The 17,116-nt window shown below is 46.4% G+C and overlaps 2 long non-coding RNA genes across 4 annotated transcripts in view; both read right to left on the reverse strand.

The window, feature by feature from the left end:
- The window catches only part of LOC135917028 (uncharacterized), a 120,018-nt gene that overhangs the window by 82,754 nt on the left and 20,148 nt on the right, over nucleotides 1-17,116 (reverse strand). The gene's annotated exons all lie outside the window — the stretch shown is intronic.
- Nucleotides 13,532-16,638, reverse strand: LOC135917036 (uncharacterized). Its single transcript, XR_011515441.1, has 3 exons — nucleotides 16,238-16,638; nucleotides 14,618-14,827; nucleotides 13,532-13,783 (listed from the first exon to the last, which is right to left on the reverse strand). It is a non-coding gene; the product is annotated as an uncharacterized lncRNA (long non-coding RNA).

Below are 17,116 nucleotides of genomic sequence, written 5' to 3' on the forward strand. Positions count from 1 at the left end.
GCGTCCCTATCGTGTATCGCATGCTGAAGGTCGAGTAATCCAATCAGAAGGGCACAAAATGCTCTGCAAAGGGGTCATCGAACCATCAGCCAGCCCTTGGGCTTCGCCTGTCGTCCCTGTGAAAAAAAAAGATGGTACCTGGCGTTTTTGCGTCGATTATCGCCGTTTAAACAAGATCACCCGAAAAGATGTCTACCCACTACCACGCGTCGATGACGCCTTGGACTGCTTGCACGGAGCTAAAGACTTCTCGTCCATCGATCTTCGATCCGGCTACTGACAGATTTCATTTGATGAAATGTACTGCGAAAAGACGGCCTTCATCACGCCTAATGACTTATATCAGTTCAGAGTCATGCACTTTGGCCTATGCCATGCTGCTGCGATATTTGAACGTACGATGGACTCTCTTCTGCGAGGCTACAAATGGACCACCTGTCTGTTACCTTGGCGACGTTATTGTTTTTTCTCCCACGTTCGGCAGCCACCTTACCCGACTCACTGCCATTCTTGCGGCGTTTCGAAAAGCTGGCCTCCAGCTGAACTCCTCCAAGTGTCAATTTGGGCGCCGTCAGATTACCGTGTTGGGACACCTCACTGACGCATCCGGTGTCCAACCAGATCCGGAAAAAGTTCCCACCGTATGCAGTTTCCCTCTGCCACGTTCTGCTTCTTGCATGCGCTGCATCGTCGGCTTGTGTTCTTACTTTCGCAGTTATGTCAAAAACTTCGCCGACATTGCTCGGCCTTTGACAGGTCTTCTAAAGAAGAACACGCCGTTCTCATGGGGCCTTGAGCAAGCTCACGCGTTTACCGCTCGCATCGGGTTTCTGACCACCCCTACCATACTGTCCCACTTTGATCCATCTGCACCAACCGAAGTCCACACTGACGCAAGCGACCACAGCATCGGTGCTGTTCTCGCCCATCAACAGAATGGTACCAAGCGCGTGATAGCTTACGCCAGCCGCCTGCTGTCACCTGCTGAGAGAAATTACTCAATCACTGAGGGCGAGCGCTTGGCGTTAGTTTGGGCTGTCGCGAAGTTGCAGCCATAGTTTTACGGCCGCATGTTTTCGGTCATTACAGCCGTTTTCCCCCCATTACAGTCCCGTCTTCCCATTACAGCTGGCCGTCTTCCCCCCGGGAGACCACAGGACGACTTGGTCACTGGGCTTTGCGGCTCCAGGAATTTGCATTTGTTGCCAACTAAGTTTGGACGTTTGCACAAGGACGCTGACTGCCTCTCGCGTAACCGCGTGGATCCTTCCGATCCTGTTGCGCATGATCCGGCGACCTGCGTGATGATTGACTGACATGACCGACATGCGCGCTGAACAACAACGCGACGCATCTTTATAGTCCATCGCCGGAGTGCAATCTGGCAGCACTGACGACATGTGCCGCATGTTCGTTCTGCACGACGGCCTCTACTGCCTCAATATCAACCCGACGGCCCTGAGTTGCTCCTTCTCCTTCCTCTTCATCTGCGATCCGTCGTTCTCGAACGATTTCACGATACACCGATGGCGGGACACCTTGGAGTTTTGCGTACATACGACCGCGTACGACGCCGGTTCTTCTGACCGGGTCTCTACCACTGTGCGCCGTTATGTCGGAAGTTGCGAATTGTGTCAGCGCCGGAAGAAACCTGCCCTGCCACCTGTCGGCCGACTCCATCCAATTGAAGTTCCATCTAAACGATTCTTTCGCGTAGGCCTTCACCTGCTTGGCCTTTTTCTGACGACGACTAGAGGGAATAAGTGGATCGCTGTCGCTGCTGATTACGCGACACGCTGCGCGATAACAAAGGCATTGCCGACTAGATGCGCCAACTGACGTCACCGATTTTCTCCTTCACGACGTCATTCATTCTACACCACGGTGTACCTCGACAGTTATAGACCGCGGCCGGTCGTTCTTGTCTCGAGTTGAGGACGATCTCCTCCGCTCTTGTGCCACTGAGCACAAGCTGTCCACCGCCTACCACCCACAAACTAACGATCTTACGGAACGTCTCAACAGAACACTGACAGAGATGCTGTCGATGTATGTTTCCAACGATCACCGCGACTGGGGCGCCACGCTGGCCTACGTAACATTCGCGTATAACTCGTCCCGGCATGACACAGCAGGATATTCACCCTTTTATCTTTCGTATGGTAACGACCCTGTTTTGCTCTTTGACACCATCCTACCTTCTGTGCCCCGCGTTGCCAATGAGTACGCTCGTGAAGCCACCGATCGGGGTCACATGCATGGCGCGCCAAGTCACCCGATCTCGCTTATTAGCCCCGCAGCGTCTGCAAAGAGAGCGTTACGACCGGTGCCATCGCGATGTTCAGTTCGCCCCAGGTGCTTGGGTGCTGCTTTGGTCACCATGTCGTCGGGTCGGCCTCTCCCAAAACCTTCTCTCTCGCTACACAGGGCCTTATGAAGTCCTACTTCAAGTTAACGACATCAATTACGAAATCGCGCAGTTCAAGTTTCATCCATCCTGAAGTCCGCCGCCTGTTGACGTCGTGCACGTTTCGCGGCTGAAGCCATACTTCGCTCGCAGTTCTTCGCGTACTATGAGCCGAGACGGTGCTGCACCACCCGGGGGTTCTGTTGCGGAAGGATGAAAGAAGGGAGCAAGGAAGAAAAAGATCGCGAGACGCTGTTTTAACCCCATCGACTCTGCTTGTATATACATTGTACATACAGTCATACTCCCAACATCCCCGTAACAATGTATATATATCTCACAACAAAGCAACCGCACAACATACTGACGGAATCTGAACAGGCAAGTATCCAAACAGCGGCGACAGGGTATTGCTCTATCATTGCACTTTGCTGACAGGGAACTGCGGTTTGGTGACTGCTGTTTGGTGCAGCTGCTCGCCTTCCACGTCCTGTTCATCACAGCAGTCTACCAAGTTTGGAGTTGTTGAACTTCCACCAAATCACTACAGAATAAAACGAAGGTGCTTTATAAAAATTAAATCCACCAGTGCTTTCTTCATATCTTTTCATTTTTTTTTTCATTTATTTACCCTAAAGGCCCAGCTTGGGCATTACATAGGGGGGGGGGGAGAACAATTGATATAAAATATAAATGATATACAATATACATTGTAAGTCGACCTTCCTTATATGAAGTAGTACATGCTATACAACCTTTACGTCACTACTAATTTGACAACATCATACGCCAATAATTATTAAATTATACAAACAATAATATGACATCTGAAGAAAGGCAGGAAGAAATGTTAATGTTATTAATTCACGAATGTTTTATTAAGTGCTTGTTTGAATATAATATGGTCAGTTATTTCAGCTATATTACTTGGGAGATGATTCCATTCCGAAATGGCTAAGTGCAGACACGAAAACTGCAATAGGTTAGTACGTGCAAATGGTTGTTCGACCTTAAATTCGTGATCAATTCGTGAGAATTTTCTTTTGGCTGGTAAGATGTGTGCCTGAGAGAATATATTTGGGTTATGAAAAAGCTGGTGGAAGAATGTTAGCCGAGATATCTTTCTTCTAGTCTGCAATGGGATGAGTCCTAGGTCATGTTTTATTTTGGTGATACTTGAATGTTGTGAATAGTTACCCGTAATAAATCGCGCTGCCTTGTTCTGAAAAGATTCTAATTTGTTAATAAGATGCGTTTGGTGCGGGTTCCATATAAATGAGGCATACTCATTCTTTGAACGAAGTACGGTGGTATATGCAAGAAGTTTAGTATCACTATTAGCCTGACGAAGCGTTCGACGAATGAAGCCAAGAGACTTGCATGCAGCGGAAACAATACAACCCACGTGATTATGCCAAGACAAAGTCGGAGAAAGATGAACACCTAGATATTTAAATGATTCTGTAGTTTCTAGAGCCTCACCATTAAGAAAGTATGTGTGTTTCGTAATTTCACTGCAAGTAGTAAATCTCATAAGTTTAGTTTTCGAGGTATTTACGCTCATTTGCCAGTCTGAGCACCATCTTTCAATCTTGTTCAAGTCATTTTGTAACTTATCACAATCACCCTTACATTTTAATGGCCGATACAGAACGCAATCGTCGGCATATAACCGGATTTCTGAGTCTATACCCTGATGAATATCATTTATATAAATTAAAAATAGAGTGGGTCCCAAAACGGAACCTTGAGGCACCCCGGACTGAACAGGTTGAAATGAAGAACGGACATTATTGATTACGACAGCTTGTCGTCTGTTACTTAAATATTCTTGAACCCAGTTTGTTACTTTTTCGTCAACATTAATCAGTTTCATTTTATATATGAGGCGGTTATGAGCCACACGGTCAAATGCTTTAGCAAAATCTATAAATATGGCGTCAGTTTGTGTAAGTTCGTGAAGGTTAAGGTGAATGTCTGTAGTTAGTTCAAGAAGCTGGGATTCACATGATCGGCCTCGTTGAAAACCATGCTGGTTTGCAAAAAGAATGTGGTTGCTAGCCATGTACTGCATGATTTGAGAAGATAATACGTGTTCAAATAGTTTGCATACAACAGACGTAAGGGAAATAGGCCTATAGTTTGTTAGCTTGTTTTTGTCGCCAGTTTTATATATTGGTATGACATGTGCCAATTTCCAGTCGTCTGGAATTTCGGCGGTGTCGAGAGACTGTTGAAACAATAGTGTAAGTATTAGAGCAGAATAGTGTTTTGTCATTTTTAGTAGCTTAGTACAAATACCATCAGGACCTGGACTAGAAAACGAAGGTAAACGCTCAATAGCTTTCACAATACCGTCACTTGTCACAGTTATACATTCCATAAATGGAGTATACAATATCCACAATATATATATAGTATACCACCACAATATCCCTTTCTGTTGCGATTCGATATTAGTATTTGCTTAGTCATTATATACGACAATTTCAATGATAACTTTTCAGTTAGTCTAGTATATTTCCCTCTTCAATATATGCATGGTCGGGTACAACTTAAGAAGGGAGGAGAGGTCCCTACGCCAAGACGACCGATTGCCTCCGCGAGTGAAGAAATGGTCCCGCTGACGCGAATCGTTCGAAGCGCGGGGTGCCATGTTCTCCGTCGGCGGTGTGACCGATGTTAGATATGGCGCCGTTTCCTGAGGCTACTTCGAGTTCCCCAAACCACTTCGAATCGCAGCACAGCTAATTGAGGAATGCAGAAGCAGGAAAGCACATTCCAGAGGAGCACCAGACAAGTGCAAACAAGTTTGCGGCGCCCAGGTCGTGCGCCGCCGGGATTAGAAGGGGCCGTCGGACAATAGAGCCCAATCATCACCCCTCTTCGCCTTTGAAGAAGGCATTTGCCACCACTGCGGAGCCGAGCCACCGGGAGCAGGTGGACCCTTGTACAATGGAGCATGAGCGCCCCCCCCCCCTCCTTCTCCACCTTAGAAGAAGTGGGTGCAAACCAAGACGGCGGTAATGCGCCGTGACAACCAGACGTGCCGGGAAGGCCCAAGCGAACCTCTTCATCGCCTTTGAAGAAGACAATTGCTACCGCTGAGGGGCCGCAGCACCGGGATCAAGTGATCAAGAGAGGAGGACCAGGCGCCGACCCTCTTCGCCGGGTATGACACCATCGCACGGGCGCCTACCATTGGCTGAAAATGGCGTCATCTGAGCGGACTCTCCCATTGGTCAAACATGACGTGACTTACAGTGCTTGAAGGGCTTATAAGAAGCCTTCCAGAGAGCAGGGAAGAAGTTTGGGCGTGTTGGTGGGATGCATTCAGACTGGGATACATAGCGCAAAAAATTACACGGGGCAAGCAGAACACAGGACGAGCGCTAACTTTCAACAAATACGCAACAAGTACGCATGAGCGTTGAGCAGAGAGCGGACTACGTAAGAGAAAGGAAAGAAGAAAGGGAAAAACGTAAAGTGGCGGTAATTCCCTACTTTCATAAGGTTTCCCACAACCTAAAGAAGGTCGGGCAACGTTCTGGTGTAAACGTTGTGTTTACAGCACCTAACAAACTCTTGAGGTTGAGTGTGATGAGCTCTCCCATGAGGAAACCAAAGCCTGGTTGCGCTACCGCGCACAAAGATCCTTTTGTTGCATGCACCCGTAATGTTGTGTATAAGATCCCACTCTCGTGTGGGAGGTACTACGTGGGCCAGACGGGCAGATGTTTAAACGTGCGTCTGGCGGAGCATAGCAACAAAGTGGAGAGCATTGCAATAGATGGGCATCTGGCTGCCCATTGTAGAAAGTGTGACGCGAAGGCTCCATGCTTCCCGCTTTTCGAACGAACCGTTGTTGTCTATCGCCACAGGAATAAGATTACGAGGGAAATTGTGGAAGCAGCTGAGATAGCCAGAGCAGGTGAAGAGTGCGTTAGCACGCCGTCTATATTTTTATCAAGGAAAGAGCTTGAATTTTTGGGCATAGTAGTCACATGACTGTCTTTTTCCTCTTTCCCTTCAGTCTGCTCTATTGTAGTGGTGTCCCAGTGAGTATATATATACTCACCAGCTGCAATAAATCATTTGTTGAAAGTTAGCGCTCGTCCTGTGTTCTGCTTGTCCCTGTGTAATTTTTTGCGCGATGTATCCCAGTCTGAATGCTTCCAGAGAGACCAGGACATTCCCTGATGCCCTGATTCACCTCTCTCGAACTTCTTGCCGCGGGCCGCAGCGTCCGAGTTGCTGCCGGCCCGTAATGACTGTACGACTGTTATTTGTCTCTCACCTCTCTGTATATAATGTAAAATAAATACTCCCAAGTTTGGTTTTCATCCCGAAGTCCGTCCTTAAACCCCTACACCGACCATCGGGACCGTGTCGCGCGCCCATTGGCGGAGGCGCCTTTGAGGGAACGCTGCCTCCTCAAGTTGTCCGTAGCTATGCCCACGGTGTCACTTGTGCCATGCTCAGCAAACCCGGGCTTTCTGCACCAGTGCCCTCCTCGGACCAGTGGATCCTCCACCAGCTCATTCCACGACGATGCGCCGAGTCGGACTTTTGTTCCGCGAATACTCGACTCCGGCATGTTTGCGTCCTCGGATAGTTTGTAAGCTCGGGCCTCGGTTGCACCGAGACGCCGCGCTCGATGTGATCGCACGGATTCGCAGCGTCACAGGGCCCCGTGTCGCAGAAAATCCGGCGTCGGTTCTCCGTGAGGGAAAATTTTCTTACGTACTTAGGTATACGTGCGTACGCCACGCCTTGCTATACATGGCACGCGGTATATGCGAGCTGTATGGCCACACAATTCTATCACTAAAGTTCCCCCTACGTTATGTTCCTGACAAAGTTATTCCTATGAATTTTGAGAATCACAGTCCACAAACAAAAGTCATGAAACAATACACCGACAGCGCATACCCTTTATGTTGAATCTATTCAGACTGAAGTATTAAAAGCGCGAAAGAACCGGAAAACGATGCAATTTTCTTGGCGCGGCTGTGCCGCTGGGATCGGCCCACGCAAGAGGCCGCTTTTCTACCATCGCCTCTTTTCTACTACCCTGTACCTGGCCGCCAACTTTCCCGACCTCTCCCATTCCGTGTACGCGATTCTGAGGTGCCGCTCATTAAGGTTTTGCCATGTTCCCGACCATTCCGAAACGAATTTCGCTCTGCGCTCCTTTCAACTGAAAAGAAGCGCAACCAATGTCACACCCCACTGCCTCATTCGTGGTTTTACCGCGGACTCTGTACGAATCGGACCACCGACGTTTGGTCAACCTTCACCCTGACAAGATACATAATTTAAAGCGCGAAATCACATTGGGGAACGTTAGCGCTAGTAACATTACTCCTTTCCCAAATCCTCGCACCATGTCATGCTTACTGTATCGCATCGCATTGAAGTTGCGCAATTTTCTCGCCCACCGTGACTGAAAAGCAAATCTATTAGCAAGAACAAAAGTTTGCCCGTTTTGTACTATGACAAGCAAAATGACGGAATGAAATCGCGTTCGGCATCTTTGGGCTTTGGACAAAGACGATCGTATGGGGCTGTAAAGCACATGGATCTAAGCGTTTCTTCGATCGAACCAAGATTATCAAGCGTAAAGGCTCGTTACCTTGCAGCAGCCTTTCCCATACAAAATATGCACGATGATGGTTTCGCAGCGGAACCATCTTGCTCTTTGTTAGATTGTGAGACGCGAATGCTTGGCGATATATATTTCGTAGTGGCAAGCACCCGCAGGTGTCGTATTCCCTTTATTTTTCATTTTGTTTTTCAATGAACTAGTGACACCGTCCTGTGTGTTTTCTATTTCAGTATTGGCGTCGTCCTATTTTTATTACTGTTTCTTTTGAGAACATATACAGACTTGACAGGATAGGGAAAGCGATCAGCAGGCTGGCCACAGAAAGGGGCATAACGCATGCCTACTCTACAGAAAAGAGGAGCAAAGAGGCTTCCACGCCGATTAGATACGTGCAGCTATTGTACTACTCTTCCGTAAATCCTAGCAACCCTTTTATCTAGTTACGTATTCAATCTATTGGCCGAAGAGAACTCAAATTCCTGCTCAACTAAGCCACGAGTGTCAGGTGGTGCATTGGCGGAATTCAGCCTCGGGGCTGCGCACAGCACGTGCGCTCCTATTTCATGTTTTTATTCGCGTAGCCACGGAAAGTTATCCGCGAGAGGCGTCGTAATTCCCGGCCATATCCGTAGCCAAGAGAACGGACGCCCGAGTCGATCGACAGCCCAGCAAGCTGCGAGTCCCTGGAGTTCCGACGACGACAAGCCCCTTGTCGCTTCCAGCGACATGAAATAAAACCGTTTATTTCGACGACACATATGCATACTCGATCTTGACGACACGTAAACCCGGTGAATAGGTTGATGGGAACGGCGTCTCCTTTACTACAAAATGGTTAAAGCATGTAAATGCAGAAACACATAGAACACATTTTTTAACGTTAAATGCAACACACATATGCGTTATTCATTGACAAATAAAGTAGAAAGGATCGTATAGGTATGAACGTCATTGAAGCAAAGATAATAGTCGCCATGAAAAAAAAAAGATCGGGAGCTTATGTTAATTGGTTTCTTCTGTTTTACCAGTGTATTCAATAATTGCCGCCGACTTTGTAAATTTGGGAAGTGTTGAATCTAGGAGCAAAGCATTCGGCATTTATAATTTGCCCTGGCACGACTCTACCGAGTGGTACCTGTACAGCTTGGGTAATGGCCTAGAGGGCCACCACAGGAGAGACCGGCGCTGCTATCGCTGTGACATTGTAAACGACATCACGTGACTCGCCTTTGTCGCGACCAGCCACGCCAGCGCTGCTCGCTGCCTTCCATCTCGAAGGCAGTGATTTGGTTTATTGATTTAGCATGGTTTACTGCTCGGTGCCGCAGTGACGAACGTATTCGACCGAGCCCAGTGCGAGTTTTCATGCGTACCCCAAAACCAAGCAGCAGCAGGATGCATGGTTGATAAAGCTGAGAATGAGGAAGCAGCCCAACTTTCATTATCGCATGTATAGCAAGCCCTTCAGCGAAGAAGATTTTGTGGGTGGCTTTGGAGCTAAAATGTTCGGCTAGTACGACGTGGAACTTCCCGGGACTGTGAGCAGAAAACAGCGCTAAACAACAGGACGAAGAGAGGGACACAGACCGCGGCGCTGACTTACCACCAAGAGTCTTTGTTCCACAAAGCAATAAAACAACAGGCAATTCAGTATGCGCTGGGGAAATAAATTGCAATCAATGAGATGCGAACTAATCATGAAAGCAACCATGAACCAACCAGCCCAAACACGTACTCTTCCTGGGACTGTACGTATTAGAATTTGCGACGATTATTCGCGCCAGGCTGGAAAAGACGGTGTCTTGTTCCCGGAGCAGCGCCATCGCCGAACCTTCCTGTACGAACGGTCCGAAACACGCCGAGCTTCGCCGGGAGCTAAGCTCGCGGCTGCGTTCCTTCGGGTTGCGTAACTTTTGGGAGGTTACGCGCAACGTGCAATCCGGAACCAGCCAGTCCATCCGGTGGTTGAAGCCTGCGCGATGGCTAGGGTGATAGCAGCCTCGTCCGCCCTGTCCACAGCGTTCAGCAAGGCAACTCCAAGCCACAACCGACACAGCAGAGACGCGTCGGTGCAGTCTGGCCGGAGGTCGAAGTTGCAGGGAAGGGTCTGTGTAGGCACCTCGTATGTGCGCTATACCGCGAAGTTCCGTATAAAGTCCAAGGGCAATAACGCCAGCGCCGCGCATAATTACGCAAAATTGCCACGGGACTGGCCGCTCGAGGCACTTTGCGAGCATTCGTGGACTTCTTTCACGCACGGAAAGCAAGGCTACCATACGTTTGCATTTATGTTTCCTATAAAATAATCAAAAATAGTCAACTAGGTATTAGCATGGAGAACTAAACTTATTTTCTCTAAATTGAATAGGCACGCTTATTACCTGCTTAGTTCAACTTCTATAGTAGGATAATTAGCTTGAGCAAAAAATAAGTACATATTTATGCATACAATATGTGCGTACACTATTCGAAAGCTAGGTGCAAGCGGAAAGTCAGTGTTGCACAGAAGTAAATGCTTTTTTTTTTTCGAGTAAAATACGCGTTCACACCCTGCTTTGCAACTACACGATGCGGTCTCCACTACTCGACCCTTGATCACGACCTCGCGGAGAGGAACATTTATTCCAGCTGTTTGCAGCACCAGGGCGGCGAGAGTGAATTTGTCCCTCTGATCCCTTTGCGTTGCATATTCGAACGGGGTCAGCCTCACACACTGCCTCTCCTGTTACCGACCGCGACATGCTGAACTACTACTCAACCAATTGGCTGGTGCTAGAGATCGGCAGAGTCACTGAAAACGAAATATGGCGATCGTAATAAAGAGTCGAGCAAGCGATGCACACTGGGCTTGCAGCGTGCTCACTTAGTATCATGTTAGTGAAAATACCGTGCGCAGAGAACCCGTATGGGTTTCCTCTGTAGCAATAAGCTACGTCAGGGTAGATGTCTCATTTTCTTTTTATTGATGCTTGCTTTCTCGACGCCCCTTAAATGATCACCACAATGTGTCAAAAGTCTGACAGCCGTGTTGGTATTTTTCTGCTAGTTCTGGTTAAGAAGGATAGCACTTTGGTCTCCCTGATTAAATTATGGTCTTTTACGTACCAAAACTACGATCTGATTATGAGGCACGCCGTAGTGGGGGACCCCGCAATAATTTGGACCACCCGAGGTTCTTTACCGCGCACCTAAATGTAAGTACATGGGTGTTTTCGCATTTCGCCCCCATCGAAATGCGGCCGCCATGGCCGGGATTCGATCCCGCGACATCGTGCTTAGCAGCTCAACACCATAGCCACCACCCCCTCGTACCAGGAGAAGAGTGAGCAAGCGCTGCTCTTCAATCGCTACTTGGGTGCGGGGGAGGTGCGATGACATCCTCCCTGGGACGCGACGGGCTTGCCACCGGCGGCGGCAATCGGCGGCGGCGCCAACAATGCGGCCGCCGATAAGGCGGCGCAGTTCCGCGTCCTCCTGACGAGCTGGCCCGGCAGATAAGCGGCGTCACGACCCTGGTTGGCCATGCTCCGGGGAAGAACTAATTTAAAAAGTTTTGTTGATGCGCGACTCTGGTCTGCTATGCTCTCGGCAATCTTCTCGGCAGACGCAAACGAGCACAATTTGCGTTTGCTGTTGCACTCTGTTTCATTCTAAGACAGTCATTTTAAGCCTCTTCGTTTAATGCCATTTTAATTTTGTTTGCTTGGTTCTTTGAGGGCCAGCAGTGCATCCGTATTCCCTTAAGGTTACTCTATCCAGCACATGAATACTTTGTTTAGCGCAAAACGACAGACACAAGAAAGACGACAGGACAAGGCGCTACTCTCAACTGACATCATTTTATTGCGTCACTCCTTTATAGACCGCTCAAACCAGAGAAACATGCGCAGTGAGCATGAGCACCATGCGGTGGAGCCACCAACATCCGATCCCAAGAGCGCACTCATGCGACAGAATCCAAAAAACCAAATTCAGCGCTGTACAAGGTTAAGGAAGGCACACTAATGCACTGTGACCCCAATGACTGAATGAAAAATGCTTCCGATAACTCTCGGGCGGTGGTGTCACGGCTCATCTTCAAAATCGTGGTATCACGAAACAGGGGTTTGCACTTGCATGTTTTACAATGCAGAGCCAAATTGGAACCTGTGCCTGTTGGTATGGATCGCTCATGTTCTCTAAGGCGCTCGTTAACACAGCGGCCTGACTGCCCAACATACACTTTGCCACATGACAAGGGAATCTTATAAACCACACCGACGCTGCAATCTACAAACTTCACGTGGTTCTTTTCACAATCAGGTTTTTCAATTGTTTTAGAAATACGGTTGCACAACATTGACAGTTTCTGAGGAGCGGAAAACACTACCGCAATTTGGTATCTAGTGGCGACATTCTTTAGATTGTGAGCCAGTCTGTGGCAATACGGCACAACTTCAGGCCTCTTCTTTTGTGTGATGCAGTTACTTTTGTGCCGCTTCCCTTTCAGTTTTTCAAGCAAAACCTCCGAGGCTGACGTCACCACCACACTTGGGTAACCAGCAGCCTGCAGCCTATTTAACTGTGCAATGAAACTCTGGTTCGCAGAGTGATGACAAGATTTCTTTAAGGAAGATTCTAAACACATCAAAGCAATAGCGCGTTTCACAGTCTTTGAGTGCGCAGACGCGTAAGGTAAAAGTTCCTTACGTGCACGTGGCGAGTACATCCAACAGGCGTGGCCTGTTTGTAAGGATAGCTTCAAATCTAAAAACTGGAGTTTACCGTCCATAGATAGCTCATGTGTGAAAGTTTTGTGAAACCTTTGCCATTGTCATTGAACATAGTTAAAATATCAGCTACCGTCACGGAGCATTCGCTGTTAGTCTGTTTTATCACAACAAGGAAATCGTCAACATATCTAAAAATTTGAACCGAGTCATTGTTTAAGGCACTCTTAAGAGCGCGGTCGACAAACGATAAAAAAATATTACAAAGAGCAGGCGCCACACATGAACCAATACACACACCATTTTTCTGGATAAAAAGGTTATTTTCGAACTGGATAAAAGTTCCCTTACAAAAAATTTTAGTAACATTTTATAAACCGTCTTTAGACAAATGTTACTAGAACCTATCGACATTCTATAAAACGTCTTTAGACACCGTAACAACTTCCTAGTAACCTCCTACCGACTATTGGCCACCGATATTGAATTGAAAGTATAGATATAAAATGTCGATAGAATTCTTACTGACTGCTTATTATCTTATGTCGTTAGAAAGTGTCAACTGTGAAGCGACTATTTATTGACCACCTTTATACATCCTAACAACTTGCTAGTAACATCCTGTCGACTATTCGCCACAGATAGTTGACAGGATGTTACTAGGAAGTCGTTAGGATGTATAAAGGTGGTCAATAAATAGTCGCTTCACAGTTTTTAGAAAGTACATAAAAATTTTATTCAGAGGTAATTACTTTTGCAATTATATATTGCAAAAGTAAGCTTTGATTATCTCTGAATAAAATTTTTATTTGCTTCCTAAAAACTGTGCAATGACTATTTAATAACCACCTTTATATATCCTAACGACTTGCTAGTAACATCCTGTCAACTATCTGTCTTTGGCGAATAGTGATTGCCAAGTGGCTAGGTGTGGCATGCAACAGAAGAAGACGGGTTTCCATTTGTGCTTGAACACATCCATTTAATATCCCCGGGCTAGTAAGGAGGACGAGTTCTCCAGCTGCCCTGGAAGTAGGCTGAAATGTTGCGTTGTGTAGCCTAGAAACGAGAAGAATAAAGGCAATATATTAGTTTTGCTACAGTGACATTGCAACACACCATGCATCTGTTTCTTAAAAAGGAAGTGCACAAGAGACAAGCTTTCAATCCTGTGAGCTATAAACATCTTCACCTGTTTTGTGCAAAGTCCTAAAAATGCATGAAATGACTGAATTCGTGCATTAAAGCTGGGAGCGTGATGGATGTGCGTAACACCAACAGATGCACGACACATAAACTCTATCGTACCAATTGTCATCTACAAACAAAAGCTGTAAATCAACTTCAGTTTAATGAACTCCGATATTCGTATTGTGACTTGTACATGGAAGTCTCATGTGTGAATTATCTTAGGAAAGGCAAGGTGTCAGTCATAACTATGCTGCAGCTTTGCTTGGGCACAGGTACATAGAAGAGTTGATTTTTATGTTGCACTTAAGAACCACGAAATGATACAAGCAACATGTAAGCAGTTGAACAGGCATTACGGACGTTCTACAGCAAGATTAGAAAATGCCTTTGTTGTGCAGGCAGACATTGTCAAAGTGAGCTTGTTACTAAACATGTTAGCTTTCCACAAGACAGGATATTATATTATCAGTGCATTCATATGACCAGGGCCTCTATCACAAAAATACATATGCCAACAGTAATGAGAATTTTCTAGTTATGGTGGCAAAGCTTGCATTATAATATGCTATTATAATCAGGTTAATAGCTATTTTAGCAGGAAAGAAAGGAGTATACCCTAAGATAGCACTGAAATTGCCATGAAAGGAGTTTTTTTGAAAACTGCACAAAGAATATTAAGATGCTTCTTTGTGACACACATACCTACTATGGTGTTGACCTTCTTGGAATCCAACGGATCCTTCTGTGGAAGGCATTTGACAGCCGCCCAAAGAAGGACCTCCCTTCAACGTCTTCTATTGAAAAAGGAGCTTTAAGGCGGCCCTCCGCGAAGTGAAAGCCTGAGTTGTTAGCATCCAGGCACAGCCTCTTCAGCAGGCCCTTTTCAACGTATACACCGTCACCGATGTCTACCTGTGAAAGAATACAACAACCAAAGATTCATTTTATACGCATTTGATCAAGGAATGGTTAGGAAGTAGGGTAAGGTTTGCAAAAACGGAAGTCGCTGCTTCTTGTTGATTCGGTTTAAAGAACAAAGCAGCCTTACGTATACCATACATGCATTGTACTGAGCTGTGTACTTTTATGTAAGACTAGAAAGTTTTGGGAACTTCAATGCGAAAGAAAGACATGCATCTGCCTAGAACTAGGCAAATGTGTGCCACCCCTTGACACAGAGTGAGATCTGGTGCTGTTTTAGTGATTAGCAGACATTGAAAGCTTCAAGCCTCATCGAGTATAGGGCCAAGCTGTGCTCGATTAGTGGCGCACAAGTGCTCGAGAACTATCAAACAAGATGCAATTGTCTTCAAATACAATTCTAACTTCCCCTTGCAGACATGCACTTTTAAATTTACTGACTGCACTTGGGTGTAAAGATTTTGTCTGACAGAGTGAATAAACAATATACACAAGCAGCATTTTCATAGTTAGCATAGTCTTTAATAGGTACTGATACCTTCAATTTAAAAAACCCTGCATATTGGGCCTCATCAAACTAATTTCACAAAAGGTTTGTCAAGGTAGAAGCATAGAACTTTAGTCATTAGAAGACAGGTGAAAGGAGTTAATTATTGCAATTATTACTGAAAATTAAATTTCAGACAGCTCATCCCAATGAGAAATTGATGCAAGCAGTTTGTACATGCCACATAAGGATTTAGATATCAAAAATAGGGATTAGAGAAAACCTTCCCTTAGAGGTTCATTATTACAAGCAGCCATGCCCTCGAGAAGACATAACTTCTTTTTCTGTAGTCAGAAAGAGGCTCGAGTATTTTATTGACACATATATGTGCCCATGCATATATGTCATCTCTGTTGTAAACCTTTTTTTCATGTACATGCAAGGTGTGTTTATAACATTCATTGTGCACAAAATTTGCGTAATAATTTAAAGACCGCGATTTTGTAGCGATGGTATTCCTTTGCGCTATTCGTTAGTAGGCTGACCGACGCCCCGGCCCGTGCTACGTACTGCAGCTGCCGGGCGTTAGCGGTGGGCGAGAAGAGTGATATAGAATCGAGGGGTAAGTATCGCTACAAAATCGCAGTCTTTAAATTATTACGCACTGCCGAACGAACACAAATTTTCAATGTGTTTTCATAATTGTGTGCCCATTCAGGCATAGCAATCAAGGCGGGTAGCAGAATGCAAGTACGCTGTAACATCAGAGGAAGCTTTCGTGAAATTGCTTGCTAAATGTGCACAGCAACATGGCTAACATGCGATAGGAAAGCGCTTTGCTCTAGCTAGTTACACAGCACTCATTACGTAAATCATAAGCTTCAAAAATGCGCGCAAGCGCCAAACTTGCTTACCTTTCAAGCCTTGGCAAACGCTCCTTCGTCTAACAGGTACAGAAGCACCGACGTTTCTCTGGCGCAAGCACTGTAGAACTGCCGATGAACTCCAGCTCCACAAAAGCACAACCTTCAACAGTCTTCCAAACACTACAATTCGAAGCCCCAGTACCAGACTTTTCACGAGAGCGCGAGCAGGTAGCTCGGCAGAACAAAGGCAGCTCGGACGGGAGCTGTACTAGGGCACTCACTGACGACACTGGTGCATCGCTCGAAACACACGGCGAACTAATGGCGTTACACGAGTCCGGAGGGTTTGGGATGGTCACTGCACACGACAAGGAGCACGTTTTGTCTAGGCACTTCTAAAATTTAACTCAAATACCGCCTCACTGCAGGGAGCACTCACGACGACCAACGTGGTGTGTCGACCAAACAAATACTACAGTAGCGCCACTCTGCGGTTTTTTAGAAAAATGTATCTTAAATGAAAAAATTGCGTGTTTTTTTCTAATAACATTTGATAGAGTCTTTTAATAAATTTATTTGGTCCAGAAGTGTGTACTTTGTACTTTGTGATACGAAGTTTAAGAAAATGTATATATAATAAAAACTAAGCGGATGTTGCCTTCAAGATTCGCAATTGCTTCAGGTGCATGCAGGTTGCAAAAGCACGGCCTTCGAGATCAGACTGTCACTCAAAGGAAGCCGTAGTAGGAGGCGGAGAGGCATTTAGGCCCCAATCATTGGGTTTACAGTGCCTAGGTAGGCTTCCTTATTTATAAAGTGTATACGGGGACTTCAGCCGAACCATGAGCGAGCTATACAGACGCACGCGGTACGATTCGGTGTCCGATCCGACGTGCGGCGCTGCATGCTACGGCATGAGCGGCGCGT

This window comes from Dermacentor albipictus, chromosome 6 (genome assembly GCF_038994185.2).
Source record: "Dermacentor albipictus isolate Rhodes 1998 colony chromosome 6, USDA_Dalb.pri_finalv2, whole genome shotgun sequence".
NCBI lineage: Eukaryota > Metazoa > Arthropoda > Arachnida > Ixodida > Ixodidae > Dermacentor > Dermacentor albipictus.